Source organism: Anabrus simplex, chromosome 1 (assembly GCF_040414725.1).
Source record: "Anabrus simplex isolate iqAnaSimp1 chromosome 1, ASM4041472v1, whole genome shotgun sequence".
In the NCBI taxonomy this organism is placed as follows: Eukaryota; Metazoa; Arthropoda; class Insecta; order Orthoptera; family Tettigoniidae; genus Anabrus; species Anabrus simplex.
The window spans coordinates 747345770-747371154 of NC_090265.1; positions in this window are offsets into that span (position 1 = coordinate 747345770).

The window sequence follows — 25385 nt, forward strand, 5'->3', positions numbered from 1 at the left end:
GATTTATAAGAGGTAAGATAATGGAAAGGATACTGGAAAGTAGAATAAGGTTGAGGGTTGAGAAGCAGATACAGGAAAATCAGTTTGGTTTCAGAAGTGGAAGATCAACAATAGGGCCCATTTTCATTATGAGACAACTAATGGAAAAGCATTGGGAGTACGGGAATGATATGGTGATGACATTCATTGATATTGAAAAGGCATATGACAGTGTCCCTAGGACGAAAGTTTGGGACAGTCTGGTGCAAAAAGGAATTGGACAGGGATTAATAAAAATGATCATGGCATTGTATAAGGAATGTTGTAGTTGCATGCAAACACAAGTTGGCAGGACAAGTTGGTTCAAAATAACTAGTGGGCTGAGACAGGGAAGTGTTCTATCACCAATCCTGTTTACAATAGTAATGGATGACATCATGAGAACAGCAAAAGCAGCATATGGAGGAAGAGAAATGAACATGATGTTATTTGCAGATGATATTGTGATTTGGGGAGAAGATGACAGGAAGGTTCAAGAACAGTTGAATGTGGTGAATAGGAAGATTGAAGAATGTGGATTGAAAATAAGTGTAGAAAAGAGTAAAACTCTTGTTATGACAAGAGGAGAGAAAGAAGGGAAAGGTCAGATTAGACTTGCAGACAAGCCCCTGGAAGTAGTGGAAACGTTTAAATACCTGGGGAGTGAATTAATGGAGAATGCTCGACTGGATGCTGAGATTAGTAAAAGGATTCAAGCTGGAAGTTGTTTCTATCATAGTGTAAGAAATATGTTATGGGACAAAGATGTGCCAATGGAAGCAAAGGATACTAGGATGTACAAGATGTATTACGTACCCATAACAACTTACGGAGCAGAAACTTGGACAATGACAAAGAAGGATGAGAGTCGAATACAGGCAGCCGAAATGAAATTCTTCAGGAGTATGATACAGAAGAGTAGACGAGACAAAATAAGGAATGAGAAAATCCGGGAAGAAATTGGAGTGGAAAAAATGAATGATAGAATAGAGAAGAGCCGACTAAGATGGTTTGGGCACATAAAGCCAATGAGCGACGAAAGAATGCCAAAAAAGGTGATGGAAATGCAAATCCAAGGAAGGAGAGGCCGTGGACGACCACGATTGAGATGGAAGGATACCATCCAATGCAGCATTATAGAAAGAAACCTGGACTGGGACACAGTGTTGGAGGAGGAGTGGTGGAAAGACCGAAGAAAGTGGAGAGGAACCATATTTGCCCCTACCCGGCTACAGATGGATAAAGGGAAATGATGATGATGATGATGACCAAACTCCCTACAGAAATAATAATTGAGAGCTAAAATGCTTGATGGGTAATGAAGAAAAAGAGATAACACTACAATACTACTTGGCCCAAATTGGGTAACTCAAGTGTAAACAAACCCAACTGTGTCGTATGGAGTATGCGCAGGGAGTGAATGGGACTGGTTTTTTTTTTTTTGCTAAGTGCTTTACGTCGCACCGACACAGTAGGTCTTATGGCGACGATGGGACACGGAAGGGCTAGGAGTGGGAAGGAAGCGCCCGTGGCCTTAATTAAGGTACAGCCCCAGCATTTGCCTGGTGTGAAAATGGGAAACCACGGAAAACCAGAATGGGACTCTAGAGCTGAGTAAAATTCTTTCAAGAATGACAGGAATATAGGAAATTAAACTATGACCAAAGAAAAGGAATATATCTACATATTGTAACAGTCAACAGAATTAACAATACATACAAATATATAAATTTCTAAAGCTTTCAAATGATACAACCACTAAATGAAAGGATACTTGAAATAGGGTTTTAAGTTTTATAAGAACATCAATTTACAACATTTCAATCTTATTTCCATCATCATCATCATCATCATCATCATCATCATCATCATCTTTATATTATTGTCCACATTTTAAAATTTTTTTAAAAGAGAAATTTCCACCTGCTGAAACAACAGGCTAATTTTGAGAAAACATATGTAATAGCCACAGCAATGCTACAAATTTTCTAATTTCCCAAAACAGGAAGGCAAATAAAAATGTTAATATTTGGTTGCTTTTCTGTTACCTATATCTTTTTGACGTGACAAATTTTGTTCCATTTGAAATACTAGGCAATTTTAAAAAAAATTCCCGTCACCACCTAGAGTTAGTAAGATTCTATTAGAATAAAATTTATTGTAGCCACCTATTCAATACTTATTGTTATCTTCAATACGGAACAAACATGAGATTAGTTACTTGTAACTTGACAGCCAACCAGGCTAATTATCCCTTAAACAGATATATCAATTTTAAAAGAGAACACAACACAAAAACACGTATTTTGTTATTCATTGCTAAATATGTATTATGGGAATGTAATAACAATGCCGTTAATCCGGTGCCTCTATGTCCAACCATTCTCAAGTTATGTGCGGAAATAGTAACTGGTCGTGACGCCACTGCACTGTAGAGTCTACCAGGCAGACTTGATGCTGGGAGTGAACTCGCGCCGTCTTTTCCCGCACTCCATCTGCTACTGCCGTGTTCTTCGGTTGCCAGTGTTAGTGGGCTTATTTTTATTTATAATGGATGTAAATATCATACGTCCATATCAGTATGAGCCAGAACGAACGACGTTTGCTGGTGTCCATTCAGATAGCGATCTTGACATGGATATGCTAAACACTACAGGCCGTGCCAGCATGCAAATTTGGTGTAAATGTAATGAATGTACTTTCATGGATACGAATGAAGAAAGTTTATGCTGTTGTGAATTAGACAATGTAAAAGCAGTGAAATCTGAGAAATTTATGTGTATAACAAGAAATCCCTCATTTACAAGGCTTATTTTAGACCGTGAAGTATTGACAATGACAAGGCATAACATGAGCTTAAAAACAAAGAACATGGCAAGGAAACGTTTACTGACAGCTTTAAATCCATCAAATAGAACCTGGCATTTTATTTGTTACAAACAGTTCACTTCGTGGGAAAATTCATGGACTGCAATTGGTAAAAAGAACAGAATTGTCATACCATCATGTGTTGTCAACACCGTAAGGAACACATTTCCGGAACCCGATGCCACCTACTGTATGTGGGCTTCAAGCTGTAAATGAAAAAATGAAATTAAAACAGTAGAATTATGTAAGAGTTTCCTAAGCTTGTTTGTATGATAAATATAGATAATGTATTATTTTGACATGAAGTATGGTGGTACCTCATTTATTGTTGCGAGTGAAATCGTGAGAAGTGCTTCTTGATCTGGTCGTCATTGGAAGGTCGACGTATTGGAGCGATGTTTTTAGGCAGTGACAGATCCATTGCTTGATCTTCAGGTGAGGCTCTACTACAGTTAGTTTGCAAGAGATTTATTTTATTCATTATTGCCTTCTTCCATCCATCACCTGACGCCTCATATTTCTGTTTTAATCACCCAGGCTCCTGTTGATTTTGAGTACTGAGTTTTGATACCAGCTTTCAATTTATCAATGTTCCAATTATAGTCCAATGCAGCAATCACTGACCTGAGCTTTAAGCCTCTATACGAGAAATGAACTCTTTTAGGAGCGTATTTCAAACGAAGGTTGTGATAACTTTCTAGGCTTCCAGTGTGAACGTAGTGTTTTATATGTTCCACATCTTTTAAAAAAGATTTGTCTAAAACTATTTTCTTCAAGGCTTCATGTGAATTTGAATTTCCTTTAATCCACACTTTCCTTCTCTCTTCCTCCTCCGTTAATGTATCGTGCTCACAGGATTTCCATTCACCGTTTTCTAACCACTTATGCTCATTTTTTATGTGGTGCAAAATTGATGTAAATTTATCGATTAACACAGAACTGTTTCCATTACATGTTTGTGCTGCCCACCATAAATGATTATTTATACTGGCCTTCCACGCTTGAACATCTGGATGATTTTTATCAAGAGCTTTCATCTTTTTCATTAGACTTTTTGATATGTGCCAAACATCAAATTCATGTTCAATATCAGGATACTGCATTCTCAGTAAATACCTTACTCCTTTGTGTCTATCGGAAAGGAAGAGTTTTATATTACAATTTTCTTCCTGTACAATCTTCCTCATCACGATTTCACACGCAGCCCTTTCAAGATTACCTTTCACCATCACTCTCTAAACAAGTTCCAAATGTATTTCTCTAAACAAGTTCCAAATGTATTTGTATCCATTAGTGAATACACTAAGTATTTGGCTGAAAAGCCGGGAGAATCGTACTGGCCATCTCTGGCTAACCAAATGGGTTAGGCACTGCTTTTCAAACAATCAATAACATTAGTCCTTTCTTGATCCCAAGCACCCTCCACTAACTCTACTCTATGTTACTCTATGAATAATTCTATCATATACAGTTCGTGACATCATATGTAAGTTAATGGACTTGCAGAATGACCGAAAAGGTTCAAACAGAATGCCTGACAACAATAATGCTGACGATATTAGGACATTTGCTTCCGGTTTTTTTCCTTCCATAGGTTAAGAATACCAACGGACTTTATTACCACAATCACAAAGTGATTTTACGCACAACATAGTCCCTTTAATGTAATGTGAAATGTTTTTCACTTTACTTTTACAATTGTAACAAATTTCAAAGAAATATGAACCTGTAATATGTACATCATCTTGAGTGTGTTCGTTATCAGTATCATTAATATAACTTTCACTGTCACTTTCATCTGGTTCATAGAAACTGTCGTTCAACTGTTCTCCCATTACGTCACTGTTCAAGGCTGTGCCGGAAGTTGCAACGTCGAAGTATTTTCTAGCTATTTCACTTCCTAACTCACAGTGTATTTCTACACTACATTTATGTCTGGTGAAATATTTTCACTCATATCATTCTGAACGTCGTGTACATCATTTTCGTTATCACTTTCGTTTAAATGTCAACAAACTCCCTTCGTCTTTTAGCCTCATACCTTTCCGTTCTGCTCTTTTTAGTTTCTGACGAGTACTCCCACAGTGTATTTTGTGAAGCGGCTTCCGTATGAATTAGCATTCCTGCCTGAGAAGTATCTCCATCTGTTGACGCCAGACATCTTATTGAAGGAACAGACCCTGGCTTCAATTTCAGACCTTGCAGCTTTTCCGTAGGAATCACCTTCATTTTCAAGAGTTGCGTTTCATCATAGTCTGTATTTTTAAAATGCACTGAGCACACAGTAGCTCCCTTACCGGGAGAAAAGTGTTTCCTCTTGCAAAATTGTACCCAACTGCTAAACCTTCGAGGCGACTTACTTCGATTTGGAAACCTATGGAAATGTATTTCTTTCTCTCTACACTTTCGGTTTCTACTCATTGTGTTGTTACAGCTGTACACACTACAGAAAGGCATTTCAACAAACAGTCACCGCACTATTATAATAAACAACACTTCAAGTAAACGGAAGAGCGGCTGAGCGCGTACTGCAATAATCAACTGGATGGCTCGCTCAGTGCTTACAGCGCAGTGACGTCACAGCTACTCGTGTTTCCTTAGTTCACCGGTCAGCGGAGCGGCGCACAGCAAAAGCAAATATATAGTTGAACACTGTCCGATACACTCTTTGATTCTGAGGCAACTTGATTTTTGTGTTGTGTTCTCCTTTAAGGTCAAAATATGCAAATTAAGTGAATTGTATTGAATAGGTGGCTACAATAAATTTTATTCTAATAGAATCTTACTTATTGTTATCTTCAATACAGAATAAACATGATGTTAGTTACTTGCATCTAGAGCTACACAAACAAGTTTTTAAGATCTATTTACAAAAAAAGAAGAATTTTCCTATTTGCATAAAAAAGGATAACTTTACAATGGCGAAAAATGAAAGTATCCTCCTATTCAATACATCATATATTCCGTCATTAGACGGAGTAAACAAGTTCAGACATGTTTCGGCTCGTTTGAGCCATCTTCAGTGAAAAAATTAGGGGGGTTGGAATAATTATTTACATAATATGAGTTGAAAAAATGCTAAAAAACATAATGAAAGCGTAAATGAAAAAACAAACAAAAGAGAGCCTAGACGGAAACAAAATAGCACAAATATACAATATTTACATCAATATGCAGAGCAAAACAACTTATTGCGACAAAATTCAGTGAAACAGGTGTTAATTTGAAATAATAATTGATACTAAAAACTGCGTTAACCTAAGAAACAAGGGAATGAGAAAACAAATGATGCAGATGGAAATGAATAATAGTAGCACATGGTGAGGTTGTGGACCTCATAGTTTCCAAATTATTGGTTTATAAAAATCACAAAACAGTTTGAAATCACTGTCAAAATCATCTTAGTGGAAACCCATCACATCAAAATGGTCAGGAGGAGAGCGGGAGCAAACATTTTGAGAGAAACCAAGCCTGAATTAACCTGCAGGCGAAAAGCCTGTGATAAGGAGAAAAAACACCTTAAATTTAAGGCTTCAGAAATAGCAGCATTCTTAATATCTTCTCAATCTAGCGGTCCCTTTCTTCATTATTGTTTCATAATGTTGGCTGGTGTTTTGCCTTATTATAGAGGGGTCGGAAGGGCCGCATATAAAATATGAGAAGCTGTGTTAGGTAGAGGACAGATGCATAGTAAATTGCAGTAATCTAGTGGAAACCGTCAATGAAGTTCTAATCTGTAATGGAAAAAATGAGGTTGTATGAGAAACATGGGTTGATAAGTAAAAAGTGTGGAATGGTTGTGAAGAAAGCTTAAACTTACGGTGTGCAGTGGGTGGTTGTCCTCTCTAGTGGCCTGGCTTTCTCAAAGTAACGGTCTCGTTCGTGTGATCGAGTCTATTGTTGGTTCGGCTGTGTCTGCTAGGATGGAAGGAGCGGAGGGGGAAGGGGAGGCACAGGGCTGGTTTGAGGAAGGGAGGGGTGTTGAGTTGGAGAGATGGAGGTGGGCTTGTTTGGCAAATATAAAGAATGAATGTTTCAAGAGGATGTTAGTTTACTCGCTGACTTCTAAAGCTCGAATGGTGTGGCCTTCTTAAAGTGACGGTCTCGGTCGCGTGATCGAGTCTATTGTTGGTTGGCTGTGTTTGTTAGGTTGGAAGGAGCGGAGGGGGAAGGGGGGTGCAGGGCTGGTTTGAGGAAGGGAGGGGATGTTGAGTTGGAGAGATGGAGGTGGGTTTGTTTGGCAAATATAAGGAATGAATGTTTCAAGAGGATGTTAGTTTACTCGCTGACTTCTAAAACTCGAATGGTGTGGCCTTCTTAAAGTGACGGTCTCGGTCGCGTGATCGAGTCTATTGTTGGTTGGCTGTGTTTGCTAGGTTGGAAGGAGCGGAGGGGGAGGGGTGGTGTGAGGAGGGGGTGGGGGTGGGGGGGGAGAGTGGTGGTGAGTCGGGGAGATGGAGGTGGGGTTTGTTTGTGTTATGGAAATTCTGACAAATGTATGGAATGAATGTTTCAAGTAGAATGTTCTTTTTCTCGCTGACTTCATTTAAATTGTGAGTAGGGTTCATAAACTGATCTAAATCGATGTGGATGCTCTCGAGAATGTTGAGCAAGGTGCCTTTTTGCTCATAATGCAAGATCTTCAGGTCTTTGTCTATTGAAGTGTATTCGTGGCTGGATGTTTTATGATGTTCGCTCATAGCTGAAAAACGATTATATTTGAGAGCGTTGCGATGTTCGGCGTATCTTATGACAAAATTGCGGCCTGTTTGACCTATGTAGCTGGAATTACAGGATTGGCACTTTAATTTGTAAACTCCGGAGTTCAAATATTTGTTGTTGATGTTGCTATTGTTATTGTTGACAGTGTATGGATTGAAAATGAGTTTGGAGTTGGTGTGGGAGGTTCTGTAAGCTATTTTGATGCTGTGTTTCTTGAAAATATTAGAAATTTGGTAAATGCTACTATTATTGAAAGTGAATGTGGAAAATTTTTCTTTTGGAGCAGAATCTTTTACTAGGGTAGTCTTGGGTCTGCTTTTGTATCTATTGATGATTCTGCTGATGAAGGTTCTATTGTAACCATTGTGTTCTGCAATGTTGTAGATGGTATTAATTTCTTTTTTGAAATTCTTGCGAGATAAAGGGATAGTTAATGCTCTGAGAACCATGCTATTGTAAGCTGCTTTTTTATGTATGTCTGGGTGCACAGAGGTCTGATGGATGGTATTGATGGTGTGGGTGGGTTTCCTGTATATATTGAAGGATAAAGTGTTGTTGCTGTTCCCGCTCTCCTCCTGACCATTTTGATGTGATGGGTTTCCACTAGGATTTTGACAGCGATTTCAAACTGTTTTGTCGTTTTTATAAACTAATAATTTGTAAACTATGAGGTCCACACCCCACCATGTGCTACTATTATTCATTTCCATCTGCATCATTTGTTTTCTCATTCCCTTGTTTCTTAGGTTAACGCAGTTTTTAGTATCAATTATTATTTCAAATTAACACCTGTTTCACTGAATTTTGTCGCAATAAGTTGTTTTGCTCTGCATATTGATGTAAATATTGTATATTTGTGCTATTTTGTTTCCGTCTAGGCTCTCTTTTGTTTGTTTTTTCATTTACGCTTTCATTATGTTTTTTAGCATTTTTTCAACTCATATTATGTAAATAATTATTCCAACCCCCCTAATTTTTTCACTGAAGATGGCTCAAACGAGCCGAAACATGTATGAACTTGTTTACTCCGTCTAATGACGGAATATATGATGTATTGAATAGGAGGATACTTTCATTTTTCGCCATTGTAAAGTGAAAACCGTCAATACGGAATGATTCTAATATCTTGTAATAATAATAAAAAAGGATAAGGAGAAAGAATTACAAGCAACATGACAAATCAGTAACATAGGAACTCAGTTCAAATAAATATGTCAAGTTTGCTCAAGTAAAATTCAAAACATTAATGCCCCAAGCGCATATTAAGCCAAGGGAGCATTTCACTGATGGGCTTCCATAATGCCTAATTTGAAGCAATTAAGGTACAAACACCATGATTGCAAAAATTTAAAGAACTATAGTCAAACTTCATATGGTAAGGGAAAAAAAAAAAAGAGTGGTATAGAAAGGAAGATTTAGAGATTTAGTTAAATGAAGTATGAAGAAGGCAAAATTGCCAGTTTCTGAACATTTCACTTTACACAAAGTCACAAACCGCATGTGCTACCATAGTGCTGATAAAACTTTAACCAAGTAAATAAGTCATTAATATGACATGAGGAAATGGTCTGTTACTGTTACTCTTCCTTACCACGGCCTGTGAGCCAGCTCTATTGTTACGGCACAGAAGCCGCTCGAGCTCAGAGGAACTTTTCCTTGAGGGGATCTGAGGAGCGATTAAAAGAGGAAAGAAGAGTAGAACATCCAACAAAGTAACATCCAACAAAGTTCCAGAAGATGACCGAGAGAGGTTGTGTGACAACACAGCGTAAGCCAACGGAAGTACTACAATTCTAGTTTGATGTGTGCACGTGCCAAACAGCGGACACACACACCTGGACGACCAGCTAGATGCTGTACACCGTGCCGAACCAAGCCTGGCTTGGTGATGCACTTCCTTTATTCCTACATCTCCTTGACTGTCATTGTCGCCATTAGCGATAACATTACCCGAATGTGACATGAAACTTATAGTTTCTCATTGAAGATGGCACTCTAGCCATCTGTGTTGATACACAGTCTGTCTCTCACTCTCCGAGTGTTAAGTTGGTCTGCTTGTGATACCAACAATGGAGGGATCAAAAATGATGAACAAACTGGGTTTTAAAATGTGCTTCTTGATCTACGAATTGCTATTATCGATGATTTACTTGTTTCAACGTTCGGCTCTGCTGGGAGTCATTATTTTGATTGACATAAATATTTCAGGCATTTCATTTTATTTTATCACATGCCATAGTTACAAGAACGGTTCTAGGTGATTGTATTTCCGTAGTCTTTTATCACCTGTCTTTGCAAGCTCTTAATTAATTTTGTGTGTGTTTTAAATTTTTCTTTCTTTGTTTGTGTGCACACGAGCGAGAGCGGAGAGTGGTATTTACCTATCTGTTTGTTTGGGCCTGTGTGTTTGTGGGTTTTGAGACCATGCACTTCTGTTTCCTCATTGTTTTGAATCACGGCTAAGCATTGGTATATTGTATGATTTGACGCTGCGGGGTTTAATCCATGTTTGTCCATGTGAGGCAATTTGGATGTCCCGGGGAGCGGGTCGATGAAAGTTATGATTGCTATGATTATATTTGGATCAGCTTTGCCTGTTTTTGCGGCGGTCCAGCATTGTATCTGTGGTGTTCAAACCAAGCTTCTGAGTCCATGATATCCATCCCCATCCTGCGCGAATGTATACATCGTGAGCCTTGACATGCCAGCCTGGTCTGGGTCGATTTTATATTGGGTCTCTGCCCTTGTTCATACATGTGTGCACGTACCTGTGTATGGCTTATAGTACTCTCCATATCTCGTAATCTTAATTTCAATTTTAATTTTTCTTTCTTTTTCTTTGTTTTAGTTTTCGTTGGCCGGCTTGGGCCATGTGTGGTGTGCTATTTTATATTTCTAGGCCGTTATCTGCCCCATTGGAAGATAGGAAAACTTAAAAGGGTCCACCTTTTCAATACAAAAATGTTATAGTTTATTTATAACATATATTTGCACTTGGAACTAGTTTTGACGCTGTTTGGCGTCATCATCAGCCAAAATGTGGGAAATAGGCTAGCATGTAGGCATTTATATTACACAAGGCGTTACATTAAACAATACACATCTTACAAGGAGATAAAAACAGGGACGAATATAGAAACAAATGAATCGTTGAGAAAGCAAAAGTTATACATATTAAAAATAACCTTAACCACACATCTTGCAGTGCGAAAATATTCGTCTTGAATGATTTCTGAATACAAAACACACGCGCACACATTTCTGAAGAGCCAGCATGCAGGAAAAAGTAAAGTGAAACCTTAAGAGTTCTTCTGAGAAGAGTTCATCATTTTTTCTATGTTCCGACTAACTAATGAAGTCTCCCTTGAGTTCCTGATAAACATACACAACAGGAAATTCTCCTTCACTCTCAACAATAGCTATAAAGACCAATGGTAAATTTCATTTTAAATATTGTGCAGAGACGTGAAAGCATGATCTTGAAACATGATATAACTTCTTCATTTAACCCTTTTTTTTTTTACACAAGGTGTTACATTAAACAATACACATCTTACGAGGAGATAAAAACAGGGACGAATGTAGAAACAAATGCATCGTTGAGAAAGCATACATATTAAAAATAAGCTTAACCACACTTCTTGCAGTGCGAAAATATTTGCCTTGAATGATTCCTGAATACAAAACGCATGCGCACACACTTCTGAAGACCCAGCTGGCAGGAAAAAGTAAGGTGAAACCTTAAGAGTTCTTCTGAGAAGAGTTCATCATTTTTTCTATGTTCCGACTAACTAATGAAGTCTCCCTTGAGTTCCTGATAAACATACACAACAGGAAATTCTCCTTCACTCTCAACAATAGCTATAAAAGACCAACGGTAAATTGTATTTTAAATACTGTGCAGAGATGTGAAAGCATGATCTTGAACATGATATAACTTCTTCATTTAACCACCTTTGAATGTCTCTCTCTATATTACATAGCTTCATTAACATAGAACATAGAAAAAATGATGAACTCTTCTCAGAAGAACTCTTAAGGTTTCACCTTACTTTTTCCTGCCAGCTGGCTCTTCAGAAGTGTGTGCGCGTGCGTTTTGTATTCAGGAATCATTCAAGGCAAATATTTTCGCACTGCAAGATGTGTGGTTAAGTTTATTTTTAATATGTATGCTTTCTCAACGATGCATTTGTTTCTACATTCGTCCCTGTTTTTATCTCCTCGTAAGATGTGTATTGTTTAATGTAACACCTTGTGTAAAAAAAAAAAAAAAAGGGTTAAATGAAGAAGTTATATCATGTTTCAAGATCATGCTTTCACGTCTCTGCACAATATTTAAAATGAAATTTACCGTTGGTCTTTATAGCTATTGTTGAGAGTGAAGGAGAATTTTCTGTTGTGTATGTTTATCAGGAACTCAAGGGAGACTTCATTAGTTAGTCGGAACATAGAAAAAATGATGAACTCTTCTCAGAAGAACTCTTAAGGTTTCACTTTACTTTTTCCTGCATGCTGGCTCTTCAGAAATGTGTGCGCATGTGTTTTGTATTCAGGAATCATTCAAGACGAATATTTTCGCACTGCAAGATGTGTGGTTAAGGTTATTTTTAATATGTATAACTTTTGCTTTCTCAACGATTCATTTGTTTCTATATTCGTCCCTGTTTTTATCTCCTTGTAAGATGTGTATTGTTTAATGTAACGCCTTGTGTAATATAAATGCCTACATGCTAGCCTATTTCCTATATTTTGGCTGATGATGACGCCAAACAGCGTCGAAACTAGTTCCAAGTGCAAATATATGTTATAAATAAACTATAACATTTTTGTATTGAAAAGGTGGACCCTTTTAAGTTTTCCTATCTTCCATTCTCAGTTCAATACGGACAAAAATGAAATTCTTAGATTTAAATCTGCCCCATTGTCGGCGCTTAGTTTTTGTTTTTGTAACTGTGGCAACATCATCTAGCTCTTTGCTTCTGCTCCTTTGGGAAGCTGTGTTTTGGCATTGTTGTTGTGATGCGCTAGCATCGAGTGGACGCTCTTTGGAGCATGGGTATGCTAACTGTTGATATGTGCGCGGTCTGCATTTGTACGATTGTATTATCCCTTTGGTGGTTCAATTTTCTTATTCTTTCGATAATGTGTTCTACGTCATATTATTTTTCTGAAACGAGTCCGTATTTGTATGTGGTCGTACGGAAGTGAGTAGTGCAAATCGTATGCACTGTCGCCATGTGACACAAAACTTACTATGTCATTGAGCGGGATCTTACTTGATGTACAATTTTCCTGCAGTTACGTAAGTAATTTTTAATACAGCTTCTCGTTTTTGTTTTCACTTTAATATTAAGTATTGGTAATAAACCCCATTTTCTTTTGATCCATTCTTTTATTCATGGGGTTACGGGTTCTTTTCTTTCTGTCCTTTCGCTTCCCTTCTGTATATGCACGGGTCCAGCTCCGAACTGTTTCAGTTCGTTCCAGTCCATCCACGGCAATTTATGAAGAGAGGTAAGTGAGGTATGTATCTGCGTGTACATTTCGTGTATTGTGTTGTGTTATGGTAGCAGAACACTCATGATCAGAAGAATTCTGTGTGGAAAGGGAAACGGTAACATCTGGGTGTACATTTTGGCCAACTCTCAGGGTGGAGAAGAGACAAAGGCAGCCAATGTCGTGTATTTGTCTTCCAGGAAGTGTGGCTTTGTGCTCTTACTGATCCCACACCCCTTCCGTTCTTCTCTGTTCATCCAACCACTCTGTGTGTTTTGCACTCTGGCTACACTGGCTTTTCCTAAGCAAGGAAAACAATTACCTACAATTTAATTGTGAAGAAACGTGCACGATGCAAAACGTATGGTGTCTGATGAGCGCTGATAACTCCATAGGAATCCTTTCTCAAACACCGTTGCATCTCTGATGATCAAAGTATTATTTCTACTTTGGTTTTTGATAGATTCTGACATTTTAGCCAACGAAGGACCACGTCATTTCAACTGTCCCCTTTAACAATTGCCCAGTACTTTCACTGGTGTTTCTTTGGCTCATGCCTTCCGTTTTCAACTTCAGTGTTTCTCGGAAACCCTTGTGGTCTTGAAGTTTCTTCTTAAGTGGGTTGCGCTCCAGTATATCATCATGTATGATGCCCACCTCTTGTACATCTTTTTCTACCTCACTGAACCCGGCCTCCTTCGTCTTCTTATCTCGGAAGTAGGTTGACCTTGCAAGGTTCAATCTTGTCACGTGACCATAGAAAGCAATCCTTCTCTTCCACATCATATCAGTTATCTTTTCTACGTGGAAATAGAGCTCATGGTTGTGCAGTCTTCTATATTAAACTTTTTGTCTTTGATGGGGCCCAAGATTTTCCTCAAAATCTTTTACTTTGATCTCGAGTTTCTCAATAAGGCTTTTTTTTGTTCATTGCATGACAATCCACCACATAGAGGGCCCCCAGATGAATGACTGTTCAGTAGTGTCTAAACTTGGCGTTCAAGGATATTGATCTTTTGTTGTATACACCCTTGGTTAGATGGTATGTCATTTCCATTTTATTCATGCGTGACATGAAGGCTTCTTTCACAGACATGTTGGGTTCTATCCACTCACCTTTTTTCCCCTGTTCCACATTTAGCTCTTTTGGTGCCTGCTTTATGTTTGTTATAAATTGAGCTTATTGTTATTATTATTATTATTATTATTATTATTATTATTATTATTATTATTATTATTATTATTATTATTATACACCCTTTGGGAAATAAATTCATCAGTTATTTAAAATTCAACCACATTATAAAGGTGGAGAAAACAGATCACAATAAGTAATATTTTTATATCACTCAGCAGTTAGTGAAAAGAAAATATAAGACTGACCTACTTAGCACATTTTTGCCTATTAATAACTTCTGGGCCTGTAAGGTATTTGCAACAATATACCAAAAGCACACAGCACCTCGACCCATTGGAGTACTAATCATGACCAGTCTCGCATGAATATGGATATCTCTCATAATTCCATGTTTCAAAACTGCTAAAACATCCGTGTTGCATACAGACGTTGAAATGCTTCAATAAACAGTGACTGCTGTAAGTTTTCAGCGCTTTTACTCTATCGTCTTACTGCCATCTCTCTTCACAGTCTGTAGCGCAAGGGGAAAGGGACGTTGGAAGGCACGGGCAGAACCGACAGTATGAAGAAGTCATAACTCCGAAACAAATGGAAGTTTGAAATAACACTCCTCCTCCTTCAACTGAATGAGGTATACGTGCGTTACACCTACCACTTCCTTCACATCATCCGCTAAATATCAAGCGTGAACAGGGGATGTGGGGAATGTGGTCACTCAGAAGACACAGTTCGGTTTTTGATAAGAAGATACCAGGAGGAGGGCACAAAGGGCCTTAAAACTCAGGGAAAATCAGGGCAACCTAAGAGGACAAATGGGTAGCACGACTGAGCTATTTTAGAAGCCAGAGATAAAAATCTTTTATTATTAATCAAGTAATGAAGTAATGAAGAACCATTCAGTTTCTGTTTTGCCCTGATTAGTTTCCTCCAATTATTTGAAAGGCTATAAAATTACTATTTTTGAGGAAAATAATTGTTTCAGACTACAGTATACTCTAATTTTCATTGTTTTAAATTCTGTACAATTATTTTTGAGCGCAGGAAGTATTCATTTCATTGATTTACTTTTTTCCTTACAAAATGCACTCCTTTGTCTCTTTAACTCTTAGAGGACGGAATTTAATATATAAATCCCATAACAGGTTGCCCGCGAGCAGAATTTAATATATTAAATGATCAGAGATTGAATGTCAACAGCGGACGTAGTAATAAAAAAACCAACAGATGGCAGTAAATGACACTTACAGCATGACAAATATATGAACAAGTGGGAGGACTCCGCAAGTTCAAGCGCGCTCCGCCTAGCAGCGCTAGAGTGGGCAAGCTCCACAGTACCGATCAGCAGGTCTTAGGAATGATGCCAGAGGAAACGTTTTACTCCATACCTGATAAGTATATACACTGTATTTTATAAAACAATAAGAGACTGCAATTAAAATACCACGGCAGAGTACAATGGAAAAAATCATACATGGAAATAAGAGCTACAGCCGTCGCTGCATGTTGCGAAAAGCACAGGTTACTGGAGTATACATACACAGATAAATAGCACACAACTCCCATGAATTACGAAGGCGTTTTTTTTTTTTTTTTTTTCCAACCTCCGATCGCGCAGGTAAAGAACCACACAAGCTGTGGGACCTGTTCGCGCATGGAAGGTGACAGCGCAAGCCCTCCCCTCTACCCGTGGTCACAGCCAACTTCCTCACACCAGTGTGAGCCGAGGTATTGGCACAGAAACATGGCCGCTACTATTGACGCTCCAGCCAAATGTGAGGTGCGTAGTGTGATATGTTTCCTTCAAGCAGAAGGGAATAGTGCAGCTGACATTCATTGACGAATGAGTCGAGTATACGGTCCAAACATTATGAGTGATGGTGTTGTGCGTAAATGGTGCAGGAAGTTCAAAGAAGGTCGGACCGATGTTCACGATGAAGAGGGGCAAGGACGCAACTCTGTCGCTACAGATGATATAGTTCACGAAATTGACCAAGAGGTTCGCAAGAACCGAAGGTTTACCGTAAGCGAGTTGTGTGAGAAATTTCCTGCAGTTTCAAGGTCATCTGTTTACAAGATCCTAACAGAACACCTACGCTACAGGAAATTGTGCGCCGTATGGGTTCCGAAGATGTTGTCTGGTGACCACAAAAGTCGCCGGATGGCAGCAGCGTTGACGTTTCTTATCCATTATGAGGATGAAGGTGGCGATTTGTTGAAGAAAATTGTGACTGGCAATGAGACTTGGGTTTCGTATGTCACCACCGAAACAAAACAACAATCACGTCAATGGATGCACACGCACTCACCAAACAAACTGAAGAAGTTTAAGCAAACCTTCAACGACAGGAAGATGATGGCTACAGTCTTTTGAGATCAAAAAGGTGTGTTGCTTGTTGAGCTCATGGAACGGGGGTCTACGATCAATGCAGCTGTTTATTGCCAGACTTTACGACGACTGCGGAGGGCCATACAGAACAAACAGCGAGGCACGCTTACGTCTGGAATCCTCTTAATTCATGACAACGCACGCCCTCACAGTGCTCATGTCACCCAACAACTTCTGCAGGAGGAATTGTGGTGGAACGTTTTTGACCACCCACCATACAGTCCCGATTTAGCGCCGAGTGACTTCCACCTCTTCCCGGTACTGAAAAAGTGGCTGGGAGGGCAGAGGTTCCAGGAGGATGAAGATCTTCAAACCAACGTTCGGGCCTATCTGAACTCACTGGCGGCAACATACTGTGCAGAGGGGATCGAAAAGCTTGTCCACAGGTATGACAAATGCCTCACCCTTCATGGTGATTATGTTGAAAAGTAACCACATTTGTACCTAACATTTGGTAATAAATTCATTTGGATACATACACTTGTCTTTCATTTATGACCCTCCGGAGGTTAAAAAAACTGACCTGGTATTTGATAGTTTGATTCTCTCTTTCTCTTTCTTCCAGACATCTATTCTAGACAACATACAAGTGATCCATATTGACAGCCTACAAACATCTACTGCGCCATAGTGTTTTATAGTTGTCCCTCAAAGCCAATTTTTAAATTTATTAAATATTTATATGAATTTATATTTATATGAATCACAGTGCATCAAGAATATGACTGGTTCCTACGACTACAACTTGAACAAAACAGCACCATTTAACTTAACAAATATTTTCTTCTGAACAACATTACATTATACAACTGAGGGACATTTTTGAGAAAAAACCACCAAAGAACCATGGATTTTTGAAGTATCTTGTTTCACACAAATTATATCAATTTTGATCTATATATTGGCTGAAGACGACCTGAAAATAGGGTCGAAACTAGTCCCATTAATGTTTTAATGAGAATATAGCCAATTCTTTAATGAAAATATACTTTGCACCAGCCGGTACTGTCCTTTAAGCTAGTACGAGTACAAGACAAGGTAAATTAATACATATAGATGAAATTAATCACTGGGCACATACCCCACACAAACATAATTACCAAAGTTAAGAAAACTTACCTTTAGAAAACAAGTTCCCGTGGATACTTAGAATTAAACTGGTACAGTATTAACCAGCACAACTAATTGAAAGAAAGAAAGACCAACCAGATAGGGAGTTTTAAAAGATTTAATTTTAAAATACTGAAGAGTGTTTAACAACTGGGGAAGAACAATACAATTAAATTAGGCTCAATGAGCTGCAACGTAATGAAGTCAATTAATAAGGTAAGATTACTAGAATAAATGAAACAAATTAACACCTAACTCAAAAATTCAGAAGACAGCTGTCATTTAAGTAAAATTAAAAGAAAACAATCTGGTAACTGAAGAAGACCGACGGCAGGAGATAAATTACCAATTCAGGTTTAATGACATGAGTTTTCACAAGCGTCAAAGTTTTTAAAGTTTTCAATCAAGAGCCAAAAAAAGGTAAAGAAAACCACTTTCGAAGTAGGACGAAAAACAAACCGAGATTACTGGAAAAGGTAATTAAAATATTAGTAAAGAAATCCAGTATAGCCAAATAATAGCGCAGAATACTGAATTCATGCTCCCAAAGAAAAATCCACCCACATCAAGTCAATCAATCATCAACAATCATTAAATTTTTTTGCAAACAACACCATAGTAATGGTGCAGGCAAAAATTACAAGGCACCAATCCCAAAGGACCCACAGTAATGAAATACGAGAATAAACAAAAGAGAATCAAGAATAATGAATCCCCAAAAATAAGATAAAATTAAAAGAAAGGATAACCCACCCCCAAGAAAATAGAATCCATAAGGGAGCAAAAATTAAAATAAACACTTGTGGGAACTCATTCAGACATTACACAAAACTCTATATGTTTTTCATCACCCACATAACAGTATCACTACATTACTCCCGAGAACATTACTTTAAACATTAAATAATAATAACCGAAATTTGGAAGTAAGCGCTTTGAGAATTACATGAGAAACCCATGTTTCAATATGAGAATTACCAACAGACCAATTAAAAAAAACAAAAAAAAATTGACATTAATTTTAAGAATCAGACAATTTCCAAAGGACCACTTAAAGTTCAGAAAACTTTCGGAGAAGTAGGATTATATGAATTCACAGAGCCTTTGATGATTGAAAAAATTGATGCAGGAGAAGGTAACTTACAGTTCCGATGTAGATCCCATGTTAGAGTCACGCGTGTTATATACAAGGTGCGTTCCATAAATAATGCAACCAAATTAATAAAAAATCATTTATTGAATATATTCGTACAAATAATAAAAAATCTTCAAAACAACACCCTCTTGCGTCGATACACTTCTGGAGGAGGTGTTTTCATGCCTGGAAGGCCTTTTCCGGAATGTCCTTTAGAGCCGATGTAACATGCACCTGGATTCTTTCAATCATGTCCCAATGTTTTCCTTCATGACTCCTTTTAACCGAGGAAACAAAAAAAAAAAAAAAAAAAAAAAAAAGTCAGCGGGAGCCAGGTCAGAACTGTAGGGAGGCTGGGGAACCAATGGGGTGTTGGTCCTGGCCAGGAAGTCATTGACAATGAAGGCGCTGTGACTCGGCACGTTGTCGTGATGAACTTTCCACGTGTCCTTGATGTCGCTTCAGCAGCGCGAGACCCTCCTTTTCAGTCACAATGCGGAAAACGGTTGTTTCTGCCATGTTTAGAGTTTGTGCTATCAATTGAAGGCTTCAGCCGTCTGTCAGAGTTCAAACAATCGCGCACACGTGTCACATTTTCGACGACTCATGAGGTTGATGGCCGTCCACTGCAAGGTTCGTCGGTGATCTCCTCTCGACCCTCCATGAACAACTTGTGCCATCGGAATACTTGTGACTTGGACAAACAATCAGTCCCAAAGGCCTGCTGAAGTAATGGAAACGTTTCGGTGGCGGACTTCCCAAGTTTAACGCAAAATTTGATAGCGTACCGTTGCTCTACAGAACGATCCTTTGTGCCGCGTTACATGAACACAAAACAGGCTTGACGGAAACACACGTCCTGACTCTCCGGCAGCTCGCTGCCGACTGAGACAAAGAGCGTTTGAAGCTAACACCCCCCCTCCACCTAGCCCAGCAGGTTAGAACATGCTGCGGTGTACAGTTGCGTCAGAAAAAAAATTGGTCACATTACTTATGGAACGCACGTTGTACTCACAAAATTTTATCCGTCGCAGTCGTACTTAATCCACTAGAAGTAAGGAACTAGAATACATTTTTTTTTTTTTTTTTTTGCTAGTTGCTTTACGTCGCACCGACACAGATAGGTCTTATGGCGATGATGGGACAGGGAAGAGCTAGGAGTGGGAAGGAACGGCCGTGGCCTTAATTAAGGTACAGCCCCAGCATTTGCCTGAAAATGGGAAACCACGGAAAACCATTTTCAGGGCTGCCGACAGTGGGGTTCGAACCCACTATCTCCCGAATACTGGATACTGGCTGCACTTAAGCGACTGCAGCTATCGAGCTCGGTCTAGAATTAAATAGAAATGGAGATCTTGAGGATCAACAACATACTTGCACAATATTCCTTTTAACCGTAATCCATGGTTACATTTATTGCTAGCCTAGAGCTACCAAGAAACATGCTCCTGCAAGAGACAACGGGCTACTACAAGCCAGACAGAGAGGTCTGTTACGTAACAATCCTCGCTAGCACTGATTGGCCAGTGACAAAGGCACGGCTAGGCCTGCACAGAAGGCAGATACCAGTCCAGCGCCGTCCGGCACAGAACACCGGAAACACAACCAGTTCCCGAGTTAAAATAAACAGAGTGTCTTAGGCAAGTAGAAATAATAAGTTAGGAGTATGGCCTCCAATGACTTAGAAGTAGTTTAATTACGTATTGCCCCATTTAACGTCAGCTTATCACCGACATACCTCTTTAATCTCCGCCTTTTGGTCACACCCCAATAAGCTAAGTTTCTGATCATGTCATCATCGAAAGCCGTAATCACATCCCTGTGGAAGATAACTTCTTTGCATGAGTTCAGGGATTTGTGCTTCTCAATGTTAGCTGCAACATTTCCGAACAATTTGCCTTTTAGTAGCCATCTAGACTGCTCAGCCGTCGGTCAACGTCTTGATCAGTATGGATCCATCCCGAAGCTTGCGCATCTCATCGACTTCACTACCAACAATTTCTTCCACTGAATTACTGATTAAGAAGGGAATTTCCACTAGAATAATCTTCCCAATAACCCTGGAAGCAACCAGGAATCAAGGCAGACTTTCATCACTTCCATAATCTGGATGTAATGGAGTGTACCTCTTGCATTTCTTGACTTTAAAGGATGCTGTTTTCAGAGTGCCAGCCTGTGAAAAAAGAAGAAGAGGGTTCTGTTAGTCTAGCCCTACTCCAAGGCCAATCCAGCATGGGTAACCTAGAGCTGACGCAGCCCTCACAAGCCCCAAAACCAACATCAAAGTCCTGGTGTCCCTAGAGGGGCCAGCCAAGCTTACACCAGGTGTGCGGATTCTTAATATGATCTGCAGAGCTACAGAACCACCAGAATGACAGATAAAATACATAGTGATGAGCATTCCAATCCTTCATAGTGTGTGTTGTTATCAAGCCAAAGATCAATACCAATTCAGTTACTAGTAATCTGGTAACCTTGCTTGGATCTGTGAACGACAGCACATTAGAACGAAAGCATGGGTGCAGACTTAGCCACCTATCGGAGATAGCTGTAGTTAAAAGTCACCCATAAGGTTCTGTATGATCTTGGAATTGTTGACACTTCCTCTCCAAGCGTGGTTGAACATCACATCCTCTCTTTGAGTATCACCCTCTTTGGGACGACCTTGTCTTGTAGGACATGAAAGGAAAGAAAGGCCTTGGCGATTTGTATTGAAATATCATTGCTCCAGATTGGCACCTTGCTGTTACATCACGCTGTGGCAAAGAATTATTTCAAAGGTTTAAATTGACCTCCTTTCATCAAAGTACTCTTTCACTCTTCATACTACAGCTGGCAGGAAGAGACGTCATTAAAGCAATTATGTCAATACCTGAATGAACATTTTACAAGTAATCATGAGGATGTTCCTCTGTAACGACACAGTCAAAGGGGAATTCTTTGAAGTTAAGTAGTATCAGTTGATAATTTCCCCCTCCATTAAGAAAGCCGGCTCTGAAAGAGGTTCAAAGGTCTTGTAACTTCTGTAAATATGAGTGTGTTGATACTAGAACAAAATTACTTTTGATGAGGGGAAGAAAAGAACAAGTCAGTTGTTTGTATCATTGAAGTCTTACAAATTAACATATGTGTTCTGGAACTTCAAAGCTGATAGAACGTACACAAGCTCAGCTGGCATTTCCCATATGCAATACGAATAGCACGAGCAGCCACTGCTACAGTAAATATGTTCAATTTTTAGTGAACTGAACTACTGGGTGGACCTTCATCATAAAGAAAAAATAATTTTATGATCATGCTTTTCATCAGTGACGCTCAGGAGAGACTGATCTAAGTTTCTGCCACGTGTAGCTTCTCTCTTGTGAAGTGTGTGTCGAGGCTGCTCATCCTCAGGTAGAGCACACCCACTAACCACTCCTGTCATTTTTAAATCTCTGGCAGTACCACCCTAAGGAGATACCAATATTCTCTTTTCATATTCTTTAATGATACTAAGTCTTTTCACAGTATTTTTAACAACATAGATATCTACTTTACCTATTTGAAGAGAACTGCTACTAGCAGAATTCAGACAAGAAATTAATTTGTACATCAGACGATTATTTTCTCAACTCGCAATTCTAGTGGCTGAGAGTGGGTTCTGAGGAACATGCAAGCTGCTTCCTTTTTGTGATCGCAGGCACACAACTGGTACTGTAAATACAATGTTCATAAGACATGTGAATTAAAGAAGGAAAAAGGAGGTTTATATCTTTCATCAAATATGTTGGCTGCAAAGGAAGGTAACTAATCAACTTACTTCTCCATTTGCCATTTCACATGTACTGTACTTTCAAAAAAACAGCAGTCATGTGGTTATGAATGAGTGTGATCTTGGGCACAAGTCTATTGGCCATGATTATGGGCAGCTTATTTGTGCATAGCCTCAGAGGCAAAGATCATGTTTCTGTATCTAGTGTGAGGAAAGGTGCAACCACCAGGCACCTGTGAAAGGATACATTCAAAGGCAGCAAATGCAATAGTTTGGTCATATCTGTCCACTTCCACACTAATTCCTCTGGCAGGAACTGCCCCAAAAGCAGATCTGAAGAGCTGCCGTCTGAGCATTAAGTGACACCAAATGTAAAGAATGGAAGTATGTTGAAGTTGTCTGGAGTCCACTAGCACCCACAGCTAGGGATCAAAGAAGGAATGAGGCAGGAGAGAGTGATACCCGATGTCTGTGCATCCACACATAGCCATAACAATCAATCTGCATTTAGGGCAGTCACCCAGGTGGCAGATTCCCTATCTATCTGTTGTTTTCCTAGCCTTTTCTTAAATGATTGCAAATAAATTGGAAATTTATTGAACATCTCCCTTGGTAAGTTATTCCAATCCCTAACTCCCCTTCCTATAAACAAATATTTGCCCCAATTTGTCTTCTTGATTTCCAACTTTATCCTCAAATTGTGATCTTTCCTACTTTTAAAGACACCACTCAATCTTATTCTTCTACTGATGTCATTCCACACCATCTCTCCACTGACAGCTCAGAACATACCACTTAGTCGAGCAGCTCGTCTCCTTTCTCCCAAGTCTTCCCAGCCCAAACTTTGCAACATTTTTGTAAAGCTACTCTTTTGTCGGAAAACATGCAGAACAAATTGAGCTGCTTTTCTTAGGATTTTTTCTAGTTCTTGAATCAAGTAATCCTGGTGAGGGTCCCATACACTGGAACCATACCCTAGTCGGGGTCTTACCAGAGACTTATATGCCCTCTCCTTTACATCCTTACTACAACTTCTATATACCCTCATAACAATGTGCAGAGATCTGTACCCTATATTTACAATCATATTTATGTGATTACCCCAATGAAGATCTTTCCTTGGTACTTACAATGATCCCCAAAGGGAACTTTCACCCCACCAATGCAGTAATTAAAACTGAGAGGACTTTTCCTATTTGTAAAACTCACAACCTGACTTCTAACACTGTTTATCATCATACCATTGCCTACTATCCATCTCACAACATTATCGAGGTCATATTGCAGTTGCTCACAATCTTGTAATTTATTACACTGTACAGAATAACATCATCTGCAAAAAGCCTTATCTCTGATTCCACCTCTTTACACATATCATAAGAAAATATTACTGCCTTGAAGAATTCCCCTCTTAATTATTATAGGGACAGATAAAGCTTTACTTACTATAATTCTCTGAATTCTATTTGCTAGAAACATAGCCACCCATTCAGTCACTCTTTTGTAAAGTCCAATTGCACTCATTTTTGCCAGTAGTCTCCTATGATCTACCCTATAAAATGCCATAGATAGGTCAATCATGACACAGTCCAATTGACCTCCTGAATCCAGAATATCTGCTATATCTTGCTGGAATTATACAAGTTGAGCTTCAGTGGAATAACCTTTCCTAAACCCAAACTGCCTTCTATCAAACCAGTTATTAATTTCACAAATGTGTATAATATAATCAGAAAGAATGCTTTCCCAAAGCTTACATGTCAAACTAACTGGCCTGTAATTTTCAGCTTTATGTCTATCACCCTTTCCTTTATACACAGGGGCTACTATAGCAACTCTCCATTCATTTGGTATAGCTCCTTCAACCAAACAATAATCAAATAAGTACTTCAGATGTGGTACTATACCCCAAACCATTGTCTTTAGTATATCCCCCGAAACCTTATCAATTCCAGCTGCTTTTCTAATTTTCAACTTTTGTATCTTACTGTAAATGTCATTGTCTTTAGTATTAGTCACCTCCTCTATCTGGGCATTATCCTTGTAACCAACAATCTTCACATACTGCTGACTGAATACTTCTGCCTTTTGAAGATCCTCGCACACACAAACTCCCCTTGTTCATTAATGGTTCCTGGAATATCCTTCTTGGAACCTGCTTCTGCCTTAAAGTACCTATACTTACTCTTCCATTTTTCACTAAAATTTGTATGACCACCAATTATGCTTGCCATCATATTATCCTTAGCTGACTTCTTTGCTAGATTCAATTTTCTAGTAAGTTCCTTCAATTTCTCCTTACTTACACAGCCATTTCTAACTCTATTTCTTTCCAACCTGCACCTCCTTCTTAGACTCTTTGCTTCTCTGTCATAATATAGTGGATCTTTATCATTCCTTACCATCTTTAAAGGTATAAACCTATTTTCACATTCCTCAACAACTGCTTTAAACCCATCCCAGACTCTGTTTACATTTTTTTTTTGCTAGTTTCTTTACGTCGCACCGACACAGATAGGTCTTATGGCGACGATGGGACAAGGAAGGGCTAGGAGTGGGGAGGAAGCGGCCGTGGCCTTAATTAAGGTACAGCCCCAGCATTTGCCTGGTGTGAAAATGGGAAACCACAGAAAACCATTTTCAGGGCTGCCGACAGTGGGGTTCGAACCTACTATCTCCCGAATACTGGATACTGGCCGCACTTAAGCGACTGCAGCTATAGAGCTCGGTGTTTACATTTTTATTTACCATTTGCCACTTA